Raw genomic sequence first — 13,625 nt, 5'->3', positions numbered from 1 at the left:
TTTCCTACATGTCCCTACTGGCCTAGAATGTAAACTCTCTAAAGCTTGGAGCCTGTCTCGTTTCTCTTAAGATCTCCAAGTAAGTTTAGCACCTGTTTTTTTTTTTTTTTTTCTAATTTTTATTTTATGGCCTGTGAGATCTTAGTTCCCTGATCAGGGATTGAACCCATGACCCCTGCATTGGAAGCACAGAGTCTTAACCACTGGACTATCAGAAAAGTCCCTCAGTAAGTTGTTAAATGTTGAAGATGTACTATAGCTTAGTAAAGTGACTTTTCAAACTTCAGTTTGCCACTCACTAGTGGGTGGGAGTGAGAAATAATTTAGTGGGTTATCACCTTTCTCCTTTCCAGGTGGCTCAACAGTATATAATCTGCTTGCCATTGCAGGAGATGTGGGTCAGGAAGATTCCCTGGAGAAGGAAATGGCAACTAACTCCAGTATTCTTGTGTGGGAAATCCCAAAGACAGAGGAGCCTGCCAGACTATAGTCCATGGGGTTGCAGAGTCGGGCACGACTGAGCATGTACACGGGGCTCAGAGGGTGATGCCTCCTCCACTCCCTGGAATCGATGGTAGTGAGTGTCACAACCAGCAGGGATATCCCTTTCTTTGGGGCTGGAATTAACCTGCCCAGTTGACAGGAGGCTCTCTGGGCAGGGATATTTTTATTTGGTGAGAAGGTTCTGTTGGGACCAGGGTAAAAATGGCCCTCCATCTGCCCAGCTGGATCATTAGCATCCGCGTGTAGGAGGCAGGGTTGGGAAACCCAGCCTGGATGCCTAGCAACTAGTTCTTTTTTCTCTGTGCAAATCCTCTGGATTCGGGCTCCAGTTCAAGTCAGACACCGTGGGAGGGAAAGGTGCTTTCCCAAGAACAAGCAGGTACCAATCATGTACTTCTAAAATTGTGGCAAAATATATATAACATACTATGTAACATTAATGGTGTTTAAGGGTGCAGTTCAGTGGTTAGCAATTAGCAATGCTGTGCCACGGTCACCACTATCCATTTCCAGATCTTTGTCATCATCCCAAACGGAAATCCTGCACCCATTAAACATGAACTCCCCATCCCCACCCAACCCCACCCCCCAGTCTGTGATGCTCTCTAATCCACTTTCTGCCCCTATGAATTTGCCTGTTCTAGGTACCTCACAGAAGAAGAATCATATAATACTTGTCCTTCTATGTCATGATTTCACTTAGCATAATGTTCTTCAAAAATTTTAAAGTCTATACTTTTTTTTAACAAAATTAATTTTATTCTACAACTTTAAACACTAATAAAATGAATTCCACATCTCAGTCAAGCTCAGGAGTATTTATTGATTCTCTGGTTAACTATTCTCTATAGTTCTTTTTTTCTAAGACTTCTTTTTTTTGGAGAAGTTTTAGGTGAAGAGGAACTAAAGAGCCTCTTGATGAAAGTGAAAGAGGAGAGTGAAAAAGTTGGCTTAAAACTCAGCAATCAAAAAACAAGGATCATGGCATCCAGTCCCATCAGTTCGGTTCAGTTCAGTTCAGTCACTCAGTCGTGTCTGACTCTTTGCAACTCCATGAATCACAGCACGCCAGGCCTCCCTGTCCATCACCAACTCCCTGAGTTTACTCAAACTCATGTCCATCAAGTCACTGATGCCATCCAGCCATCTCATCCTCTGCCGTCCCCTTCTCCTCCTGCCCCCAATCCCTCCCAGCATCAGGGTCTTTTCCAGTAAGTCAACTCTTCACATCAGGTGGCCAAAGTATTGGAGTTTCAGCTTCAGCATCAGTCCTTCCAATGAACATCCAGGACTGATCTCCTTTAGGATGGACTGGTTGGATCTCCTTGCAGTCCAAGGGACTCTCAAGAGTCTTCTCCAATACCACAGTTCAAAAGCATCAATTCTTCGGTGCTCAGCTTTCTTCACGGTCCAACTCTCACATCCATACATGACCACTGGAAAAACCATAGCCTTGACTAGACGGACCTTTGTTGGCAAAGTAATGTCTCTGCTTTTGAATATGCTATCTAGGTTGGTCATAATTTTCCTTCCAAGGAGTAAGTGTCTTTTAATTTCATGGCTGCAATCACCATCTGCAGTGATTTTGGAGCCCCAAAAAATAAAGTCTGACACTGTTTCCACTGTTTCCCCATCTATTTCCCATGAAGTGATGGGACCAGATGCCATGATCTTCGTTTTCTGAATGTTGAGCTTTAAGCCAACTTTTTCACTCTCCACTTTCACTTTCATCAAGAGGCTTTTTAGTTCCTCTTCACTCCACGGCAACCTAGACAGCATATTAAAAGCAGAGACATTACTTTGCTGACCAAGGTCCCTCTAGTCAAAGCTATGGTTTTTCCAGTGTCATGTATGGATGTGAGAGTTGAGAAGAAAGTTGAGCACCGAAGAATTGATGCTTTTGAACTGTGTTGTTGGAGAAGACTCTTGAGAGTCCCTTGGACTGCAAGGAGATCCAACGAGTCCATCCTAAAGGAAATCAGTCCTGAATATTCATTGGAAGGACTGATGCTAAAACTAAAACTCCAATACTTTGGCCACCTGATGTGAAGAGCTGACTCATTGGAAAAGACCCTGATGTTGGGAAAGACTGAAAGGAGGAGGAGAAGGGGACAACAGAGAGGATGATATGGTTGGATGGCACCAGCGACTCGATGGACATGAGTTTGAGCAAGCTTCGGGAGTTGGTGATGGACAGGGAAGCCTGGTGTGCTGCAGTCCATGGGGTCACAAAGAATCAGACACGACTGAGCGACTGAACTGAACTGAACTGAACTGTGAGCTATTTATTTGTGGCACCTGGGCTCCAGAGCTCTCAGCCTCAGTAGTTTTGAGATTAGTTGCCTCGTGGCATGGGGCATTTTCCCAAATCAGGGATGTAACCTTCATGCCCTGCACTGTAAGGTGGATTCTTAACCACTGGACCACTAGGGAAGTCCTTGCTCATTTATTTTCAATGCTGAACTATATTCCATTGTCTTGAAGGACCATGGTTGATTTTTCCATTCACCTATTGAAGGTCATCTTGGTTGTCTCCAAATTTGGACAATTATAAATAAAGTTGCTATAAACATACATGTGCAGGTTTTTGTGTGGACATAAGTTTTCAGCTCTGTTGGGCAAATACCAAGGAGTGCAATTGCTGAATTACCTGGAAAGAGTAAGTTTAGTTTTGTAAGAACCTGACAAACCACTTTCCAAAGTGTCTGCATTCCCACCAGCAGGGAAAGAGAGATCCTGTTGCTCCACACCCTCACCACAGTTAGTGTTCTCAGGACTCTGGATTTTGGCCATTCTATTAAGTGTGGCAAGAGTGAACATCCATGTTTTAGGAAACAGTGAGCTAAAAAGGACTGGAATGGGCGAATTTAATTCAGATGACCATTATATCTACTACTGTGGGCAACAATCCCTTAGAAAAAATGGAATAGCCCTCATAGTCAACAAAAGAATCTGAAATGCAGTCCTTAGATGCAATCTCAAAAACGACAGAATGATCTGTGTTCGTTTCCAAGGCAACTCACTTTGTATCACAGTAATCCAACTCTATGTCCCAACCACTAATGCTGAAGAACCTGAAGTTCTATGGTTCTATAAAGACCTACAAGATATTCTAGAACTAACACTAACAAAAGATGTCCTTTTCCTCATAGGGGATTGGAATGCAAAAGTAGGAAGTCAAGAGATACTTGGAGTGATAGGCAAGTTTGGCCTTGGTGTACAAAATAAAGTAAGGCAAAGGCTAACAGAGTTTTGCCAAGAGAATGCACTGGTCATAGCAAACACCCTCTTCCAACAACACAAGAGACAGTTCTACACATGGACATCACCAGATGGTCAATACTGAAATCAGATTGATTATATTCTTTACAGTCGAAGATGGAGAAGCTCTAGACAGTCAGCAAAAATAAGACCAGGAGCTGACAGAGTCTCAGATCATGAACTCCTTATTGCAAAATTCAGACTTAAATTGAAGAAAGTAGGGAAAAACACTAGGCCATTCAGGTATTTCCTAAATCAAATCCCATATGATTATACAATGGAAGTAACAAATAGATTCAAGGGTTTAGATGTGATAGAGTGCCTCAAGAACTATGAACGGAGGTTTGTGACATCGTACAGGAGGCAGTGATCAAAAGCACCCTCAAGGAAAAGAAATGCAAAAAGGCAAAATGGCTGTCTGAGGAGGCCTTACAAATACCTGAGAAAAGAAGACAGGCAAAAGGCAGAGGAGAAAAGGAAAGATATACCCATCTGAATGCAGAGTGCCAAAAAATAGCAAGAAGAGATAAGAAAGCCTTCCTAAGAACAATGCAAAGAAATAGAGGAAAACAATAGGATGGGAAAGACTAGAGATCTCTTAAAAAAATTAGAGACACCAAGGGAACATTTCATGCAAAGATGGGCTCAATAAAGGACAGAAATGGTAGGGTCCTAACAGAAGCAGAAAATATTAAGAAGAGGTGGCAAGAATACACAGAAGAACTGTACAAAAAAGATCTTCATGACCCAGATAATCATGAAGGTGTGCTCACTCACCTAGAGCCAGACATCCTGGAATGCAAAGTCAAGTGGGCCTTAGGAAGCATCACTATGAACAAAGCTAGTGGAGGTGATGGAATTCCAGCTGAGCTATTTCAGATCCTAAAAGATGATGCTGTGAAAGTGCTGCACTCTATATGCCAGCAAATTTGGAAAACTCATGGCATTTGGTCCCATCACTTCATGGCAAATAGATGGGAAAACAATGGAAACAGTGACAGACTTTATTTTCTGGGGCTCCAAAATCACTGAAGATGGTGACTGCAGCCACAAAATTAAAAGATTCTTCCTCCTTTGAAGAAAAACTATGACAAACCTAGACAGCACATTAAAAAGCAGAGACATTACTTGGCCGACAAAGGTCCATCTAGCCAAAGCTATGGTTTTTCCAGTAGTCATGTATGGATGTGAGAGTTGGGCCATAAAGAAGGCTGAGCACCAAAGAATTGATGCTTTTGAGCTGTGGTGTTGGAGAAGACTCTTGAGGGTCCCTTGGACTGCAAGGAGATCAAACCAGTCAATCCCAAAGGAAATCAGTCCTGAATATTCATTGGAAGGACTGATGCTGAAGCTGAAACTTCAATACTTTGGCCACCTGATGTGAAGAGCTGACTCATTGGAAAAGACCCTGATGCTGGGAAAGATTGAAGGCAGGAGGAGAAGGGGGATGACAGAGGATGAGATGGTTGGATGGCATCACCAACTTGATGGACATGAGTTTGAGTAAACTCAGGGAGATGGTGAAGGACAGGAAAACCTGGTGTGCTGCAGTCCATGGGGTCACAAAGAGTTGGACATGATTGAGTGATTGAACAAAAACAAATTAAGTAGGTAGTGATATCTCATTATTGTTTTAATTTGTATTTCCCTCATGACACATGATGGGGATTAAGCATAATGTTTTCCAGGTTCATTTATGTTGTAACATGTATCACTATTTCATTCCTCTTTGTGGGTGAATAAAATTCTCAATTATTTTTAGTAGAAGTGAAGGAAGTAGGACCTGGGTTTTTCAAAGGGCTTCAGCAATTGTACAGGGAAAAGTAAACATCAGTCAGTTCAGTTGTTCAGTCATGTCCGACTCTTTGCAACCTCACGGATTGCAGCACACCAGGCTTCTCTGTCCATCAACTCCCGCTCAAATTCATGTCCATTGAGTCAGCGATGCCCCCCCAACTGTCTCATCTTCTGTCATCCCCCTTCTCCTCCTGCCTTCAATCTTTCCCAGCATCAGGGTCTTTTCCAATGAGTCAGCTCTTCACATCAGGTGGCCAAAGTATTGACATTTCAGCTTCAGCATTAGTCCTTTCAAAGAATATTTAGGACTGATTTCTTTAGGATTGAACTGTTTGATCTCCTTGCAGTCCAAGAGACCCTCAAGAGTCTTCTCCAACACCACAGCTCAAAAACATCAATTCTTTGGCACTCAGCTTTCTTAATAGTCCAACTCTCACATCCATATATGACTACAGGAAAAACCATAGCTTTGACTAGATGGATCTTTGTTGGCAAAGTAATATCTGCTTTTTAATGTGCTGTCTAGATTGGTCATAGCTTTTCTTCCAAGAAGCAAGCATCTTTTAATTTCATGGCTGCAGTCACCATCTGCAGTGATTTTTGGAGCCCAAGAAATAAAGTCTGTCACTGTTTCCATTGTTTCCCCATCTATTTGCTATGGAGTAATGGGACCAGATTCCATGATCTTCATTTTTTGAATGTTGAGTTTTAAGCCAGGTTTTTCACTCTCCTCTTTCACCTTCATCAAGAGGCTCTTTAGTTTCTCTTTGCTTTCTGCCATAAGGGTGGTGTTATCTGCTTATCTGAGGTTACTGCTATTTCTCCTAGCAATCTTGATTCCAGATTATGCTTCATCCAGCCCAGCATTTTGCATGATGTAGTCTGCACATAAGTTAAACAAGCAGGGTGACAATATACAGCTTTGACAAACTCCTTTTCAAAGTTGGAGCCAGTTGATTGTTCCATGTCTGGTTCTAACTATTGCTTCTTGAGCTGCATACAGATTTCTCAGGAGGCAGGTAAGATGGTCTGGTATTCCCATTCTTTATGGATTTTCCACAGTTTGTTGTGATCCACACAGTCAAAGGCTTTAGTGTAGTCAATGAAGCAGAAGTCTATGTTTTTCTGGAATTCTCTTGCTTTTTCTATGATGCAATGGAGGTTGATAATTTGTTCTCTGGTTCCTCTGCCTTTTCTAAATCCATCTTGAACATCTATAAGTTCTTGGTTCAGGTACTGTTGAAGCTTAACTTGGAGAGTAAGTAAAAGTCACATGTGTCTAATTTTCAGGATGGTGCCATCACCTCCACTGTACAAAGCTGTTTGGTGGCTCTAATATGCTTCTGGCTAAATTAGCTCTGCTGGGAAGAAGTGATTTGGTGTTTTCCGCTTTCACTGGGCCAGTAATTTGGAGCTGACAAATTGTGGTGGATTTGTACTGTGTCAAGTTATCTGCAATGAGATGGCCTTTCTCAGAACTCCCTTTCCAGCAGAGATCCTGGTTGGCTGAGCATGGAGACACTTGTGGAAGATGTGACAGGATGTGGGGTGTCTTCTCCCTATGCAGTGGGGAAGGAGGTGGGGTGTGGGGTGTGGGTTGGAGTCTTCACAGCTATCACTCATTTGCTGTTCCCTTTTTCAAATCTCCTCCTCCTAGCTCACATTTGTTAAACTGTGTGATGAAGAGTTGCGGCTGCTCCTGCAGGACCGCGCCCCCACTACCACAAACACCGAGGCCAAGGGAGACCTCCATGATCCCACCTGTCCTCGGGGCTCCAGCCTCGCAGGTTCCCATTGGTCCTTGCCCTCCTCCCCTTCACATCCACGGTCCTTTCCTGCCTGCTCGCCCTGTGGAAACAGGTTCCAGCACAAGACACACAAACAGCAGCCTCTTGTAGCTGGACTGTGTGCCCGGCTCTCAGATCCCTAATGTTAATCCCTTACGATACACATCTCTGGTGGCTTTACTTCTCTAAAGCCCTGACTGGTGTGCAGATTCCCAGACCTCTGTTAACTCATTTAGTATTTACACTCAAGTCCGGATGTAGGCAGGATGTAGGCAGGGGAAGTATCATTGTCTCCTTATTATTGGAGAATAGATAGAAGCTTGAGCAATAGGCAAAATATGCAGAACTAGTAAAGCGGTGGAAGCTGGTGAGAACAGGTTCTTTCTGACTCCCAGCCTGGGCTCCTTCTGCTATGCTCTGGGGCTTTCTCTTACCTTGCCAGGCCCACAGTCCCAAAGGCGAGGCTATGGAAACCCAGTCCATCTACCTCTTTCTGTGCTTCTGTGTTTTGCTCTGTCATAGCCAGATGGGCTTCTGTATGGGAGAACAAGAAAGACCCACACTCAGCGATGGTGAGCAGCCCTGCTGGCCAGCGGGGGCTCTGCAGGACCTCTGAAGGGCCCGACATGACTCCCTGTGGTCCTCTCCTTTGAAGAGGGTGGACATTTAACCCCTTTGCCTGATTCTTTGCTGTCTTCCTTCCTGTTTCTACTTCTCAAAGATGAACTGTCACTGATACAGATAACAAGGCGTCCATTTCTAGTGGCCACAGTCACTGTTCATTGAAAGGTGTGATCAGGGTTCTTTCTCCAGAGCAATAGAACCACAGGATGTGAGTGAAATGAATGAATGAATGAGGGGTTTTTTCTTGTTGTTTTTAAGGAACTGGCTTATCTGACTGTGGAGGCTGGCAAGTCCAAAACCTGCAGTTAAGGCTGGCAGACGGGAGACCCTGGGAAAAGCAGTTGATGTTGCAGTTCAAGTCCAAAGGCAGCCCATTCTCTCTTCCTTGGAGGAAATTGCCAACTGATTGAATGAGGCCCACCCACATAGTAGAGGTATGTTATTCAGGCTTCTCTAGAGAAAGAGAAGCAATTTGTATGTATGTGTGTAGGCATGTATGTACCTATCTCTCTCTCAACCTATCTGTTTATTATAAGGAATTGGCTCACATGATTACAGAGACCCCAAGATTTGGAGGGTGAGTTGCAAGCTGCAGATCCAGGAAGAGCTGATGTTTCAGTCTGAGTCCAAAGGCAGATAAAAAACCAATGTCCCAGCTCAAAGACAGTCAGATAGGAAGAATTCTCTCTTACTCGGGGAGGATTAGTCTTTTTGTTCTGTTCAGGCCCTCAAGGAGTTGGCTGAGGCCCTCCCACATAAGGGAGGGCCACCTGCTTTACTCAGTCTATTGATTCAAATGTTAATCTCATCCAGAGACACCCAGACTAATGTTCGACCAAATGTCTGGGTATCAAATTGACACATAAAGTTAACCATCATGGACAGTGATGTGAATATGCCTTCTCTCTAGTCCATGTGGGATTGGTAAACAGAGCCAGGCTTCTCTTAGGGCCCAGCCATCACTCCTTCTTGGTGGCTAAGACGGTAAAGAGTCTGCCTGCAATGCAGGAGACCTGGGTTTGAGCCCTGGGTAGGGAATATCCCCTGGAGAAGGGAATCGCTACCCACTCCAGTAGTCTTGCTTGGAGAATTCCATGGACAGAGGAGCCTGGCAGGCTACAGGGTTGCAAAGAGTCAGACATGACTGAGTAACTAACACTAACACACATCACTCCTTATGCATGCTCACCTCACATGGCCATTTAAAATATGGTCCCAAGATTGTTTGTCACTTCTCTCATCAGAAGATGGGATGTATGTCATCTTCCCTTGACTACCTAATGCAAAGAATGTGACAGAAACAGTGTCAGTTTCCAGGTCTAAGCCTCAAGAGATCTGAAGCTTTTATTTCCTGTCTTTTAGGATGTTTGTTCTTGGAATCCAGCCATCATGCTGTGAGAAAGTCCAAATGGCCAGTGGAGACCCTCCCACTGAGTGGAACTGACATACAATCTTAGTACTGGCTGCGAGCCCAGCTGAAAGCCAGTACCAGCTTTCCAGCCACGTGAGTGAGCCACCTTAAAGAGCCTCCAGCCCCCAGTCAAACCACTCCTGCTGATGCCTCATGGGGAAGAAACGAACTGTGCCCACTTAGAAAATAAATGATCGTTGTTTTTTAAAAATTAAGTTTCAGAGGGTTTTTTTATGCAGCAGTAGTAACAGGAATGCCTAGGAAGGCTGGCTTTGGACATCAGGAGAGAAAGAAGGCTCCCAGCCCAGTTCCATTAGAGCTCTGCCAGGGGTTATTGGTCCAGCTCATAATCAAGGGGTACTTTGACTTCCGTTCTGCTCTTGTTTGTTCTGTATTCAGCTCCCTTAGGAGCTGCGTGTGTATGGGATAACTAGAAAACTGGCGGAGCAGATGCAGGGCGTAGATGCTCCTCAGGCCCCATTGCATCCCCTAGGAGCCTTTCCACCTGTTCAGTAGACCCATTATCCAGCCTCTGCAGGTGTTGCTGCTAATGTAGTTCAGTCACTCAGTCGTGTCCGACTCTTTGCAACCCCATGGACTGCAGCACTCCAGGCTTCCCTGTCCTTCACTATCTCCCAGAGTTTGCTCAAACTCATGTCCATCCAGTTGGTGATGCCATCCAACCATCTCATCCCCTGTCTTCCCTTTCTCCTCCTGCCTTCAATTTTCCCCAGCATCAGGGTCATTTCCAATAAGTTGGCTCTTCGCATCAGGTGGCCAAAGTATTAGGGCTTCAGCTTCAATGTTAGTCCTTCCAGTGACTATTCGTGGTTAATTTCCTTTAGGATTGACTGGTTTGATCTCCTTGCAGTCCAAGGGACTTTAGCTGCTAATGGCTTTTGCTATTATATTCTTGCTGCTAATGGTTCATGTGGAAAACCTTCTCCAAAAATTGCCATGGGTAACTGGAGCTGCCTTAGCTCCCTGGAGTTGCCTGGGAGTTAGGCTCTCCCTCACTAAGGAGCTATAGCCAATGGCTGGCTGGTGTGGGTTTATGGAGGCCCAGTTCCTTACCTCAAAGAAGCTTCCGTCTGGAGCTATCCATGGGGTCAGGCTGGGGCCAGGCTTTAACCTCTTGGTTAATTTCTCCCCAACCCTATCCTGCTTCTCTTCCTCCCATACAAGTCTTCCTGCGAGCACTCCGTCCATAAGTCACTCTCACAAACATCCTTGCTTTACGTCCTGCTTTTAGGATCGTGACCTAAGAAAGCACGAATTCTTGGATGCTCAGAAATCGTACCTCCTTGGTGCTGGTCTGGGGTGTTGAGTAGGTGGTAGATGATAATGACTCTTACCCATCCCTCTGTGAACAGGTGTTAATGTTTCTCAAGTGCCAAATTCTGACATATTTATGTCAGCAGGTCTACGTCTATGTCATAAATCCCCCAAACCGTCATGCCCCTTAGATGTTTCTATACTAATAGGATACAGGGGGGAAAAAGTGGGGAGAGTGATGGCACCATACGGTGACTTCATCCTCCTGCCACTCATCTCAGAAAGGTATCTAGGAGCAAGACCGGGGGTGGTTGGGGGAGTGGAAGCTGGAAGCAGAAGAAATATCTGGGGTTTGCATGAACATTCCAGTGGGATAAATTTTCAATGTTGGAAGCAAATTGTGAGATCCATGCGTGGGCAGCGTCTCCGTGATATTTTGACATGTTTAAGCTTCTGACTCACATACAATTAAAAAAAAACCACTTGGCTTAGAGCTGGGGTGCTGGAGGGTGATGGCTAAGGGATTTCATTTTGAGGGTAAAGTATTCTAAAAGTGATTATGGTGATAGTTGCACAAATCTGTGAATGCTCTAAAAGCCATTGAAGTATACACTTTATTTTTTTATTTATTTATTTTTATGGACCATTTTAAGTCTTTATTTAATCTTTTATAATATTGTTTTTGCTTTATGTTTTGGGTTTTTGGCCACGAGGCATGCAGGATCTTCGTTCCCTGGTGGTAGTGTTTTTTGTTTTTTTTTTTTATTTAACTTTACAATATTGTATTGGTTTTGCCATATTTCAAAATGAATCTGTCACAGGTATACATGTGTTCTCCATCCTGAACCCTCCTCCCTCCTCCCTCCCCATACCATCCTTCTGGGTCGTCCCAGTGCACCAGCCCCAAGCATCCAGTATCATGCATCAAACCTGGACTGGCGACTCGTTTCATATATGATTTTATACATATTTCAATGCCATTCTCCCAAATCATCCCACCCTCTCCCTCTCCCACAGAGTCCAAAAGACTGTTCTATACACCTGTGTCTCTTTTGCTGTCTCGCATACAGGGTTATTGTTACCATCTTTCTAAATTCCATATATATGCATTAGTATACTGTATTGGTGTTTTTCTTTCTGGCTTACTTCACTCTGTATAATAGGCTCCAGTTTCATCCACCTCATTAGAACTGATTCAAATGTATTCTTTTTAATGGCTGAGTAATACTCCATTGTGTATATGTACCACAGCTTTCTTATCCATTCATCTGCTGATGGACATCTAGGTTGCTTCCATGTCCTGGCTATTATAAACAGTGCTGCGATGAACACTGGGGTACACGTGTCTCTTTTAATTCTGGTTTCCTCAGTGTGTATGCCCAGCAGTGGGATTGCTGGGTCATAAGGCAGTTCTATTTCCAGTTTTTTAAGGAATCTCCACACTGTTCTCCACAGTGGCTGTACTACTTTGCATTCCCACCAACAGTGTAAGAGGGTTCCCTTTTCTCCACACCCTCTCCAGCATTTATTGCTTGTAGACTTTTGGATCGTAGCCATTCTGACTGGCGTGAAATGGTACCTCATAGTGGTTTTGATTTGCATTTCTCTGATAATGAGTGATGTTGAGCATCTTTCATGTGTTTGTTAGCCATCTGTATGTCTTCTTTGGAGAAATGTCTATTTAGTTCTTTGGCCCATTTTTTGATTGGGTCATTTATTTTTCTGGAATTGAGCTGTAGGAGTTGCCTGTATATTTTTGAGATTAGTTGTTTGTCAGTTGCTTCATTTGCTATTATTTTCTCCCATTCTGAAGGCTGTCTTTTCACCTTGCTGATAGTTTCCTTTGTTGTGCAGAAGCTTTTAAGTTTAATTAGGTCCCATTTGTTTATTTTTGCTTTTATTTCCAATATTCTGGGAGGTGGGTCATAGAGGATCCTGCTGTGATGTATGTTGGAGAGTGTTTTGCCTATGTTCTCCTCTAAGAGTTTTATAGTTTCTGGTCTTACGTTGAGATCTTTAATCCATTTTGAGTTTATTTTTGTGTATGGTGTTAGAAAGTGCTCTAGTTTCATCCTTTTACAAGTGGTTGACCAGTTTTCCCAGCACCACTTGTTAAAGAGATTGTCTTTAATCCATTGTATATTCTTGCCTCCTTTGTCAAAGATAAGGTGTCCATATGTGCGTGAATTTATCTCTGGGCTTTCTATTTTGTTCCATTGATCTGTATTTCTGTCTTTGTGTACCATACAAGATAGTACCATACTGTCTTGATGACTGTGGCTTTGTAGTAGAGCCTGAAGTCAGGCAGGTTGATTCCTCCAGTTCCATTCTTCTTTCTCAACATAGCTTTGGCTATTCGAGGTTTTTTGTATTTCCATACAAATTGTGAAATTATTTGTTCTAGCTCTGTGAAGAAGCTTGGTAGCTTGATAGGGATTGCATTGAATCTATAGATTGCTTTGGGTAGTATACTCATTTTCACTATATTGATTCTTCCGATCCATAAACATGGTATATTTCTCCATCTATTAGTGTCCTCTGATTTCTTTCACCAGTGTTTTATAGTTTTCTATATATAGGTCTTTAGTTTCTTTAGGTAGGTATATTCCTAAGTATTTTATTCTTTCTGTTGCAATGGTGAATGGAATTGTTTCCTTAATTTCTCTTTCTATTTTCTCATTATTAGTGTATAGGAATGCAAGGGATTTCTGTGTGTTGATTTAATGTCCTGCAACTTTACTATATTCATTGATTAGTTCTAGTAATTTTCTGGTGGCATCTTTAGGGTTTTATATGTAGAGGATCATGTCATTTGCAAACAGTGAGAGTTTTACTTCTTCTTTTCCAATTTGGATTCCTTTTATTTCTTTTTCTGCTCTGATTGCTGTGGCCAAAACTTCCAAAACTATGTTGAATAGTAATGGTGAAAGTGGGCACCCTTGTCTTGTTCCTGACTTTAGAGGAAA

Source organism: Bos indicus x Bos taurus, chromosome 25, assembly GCF_003369695.1.
Source record: "Bos indicus x Bos taurus breed Angus x Brahman F1 hybrid chromosome 25, Bos_hybrid_MaternalHap_v2.0, whole genome shotgun sequence".
Classification (NCBI taxonomy): Eukaryota; Metazoa; Chordata; class Mammalia; order Artiodactyla; family Bovidae; genus Bos; species Bos indicus x Bos taurus.
Note: the sequence above shows the minus strand (reverse complement) of the source record.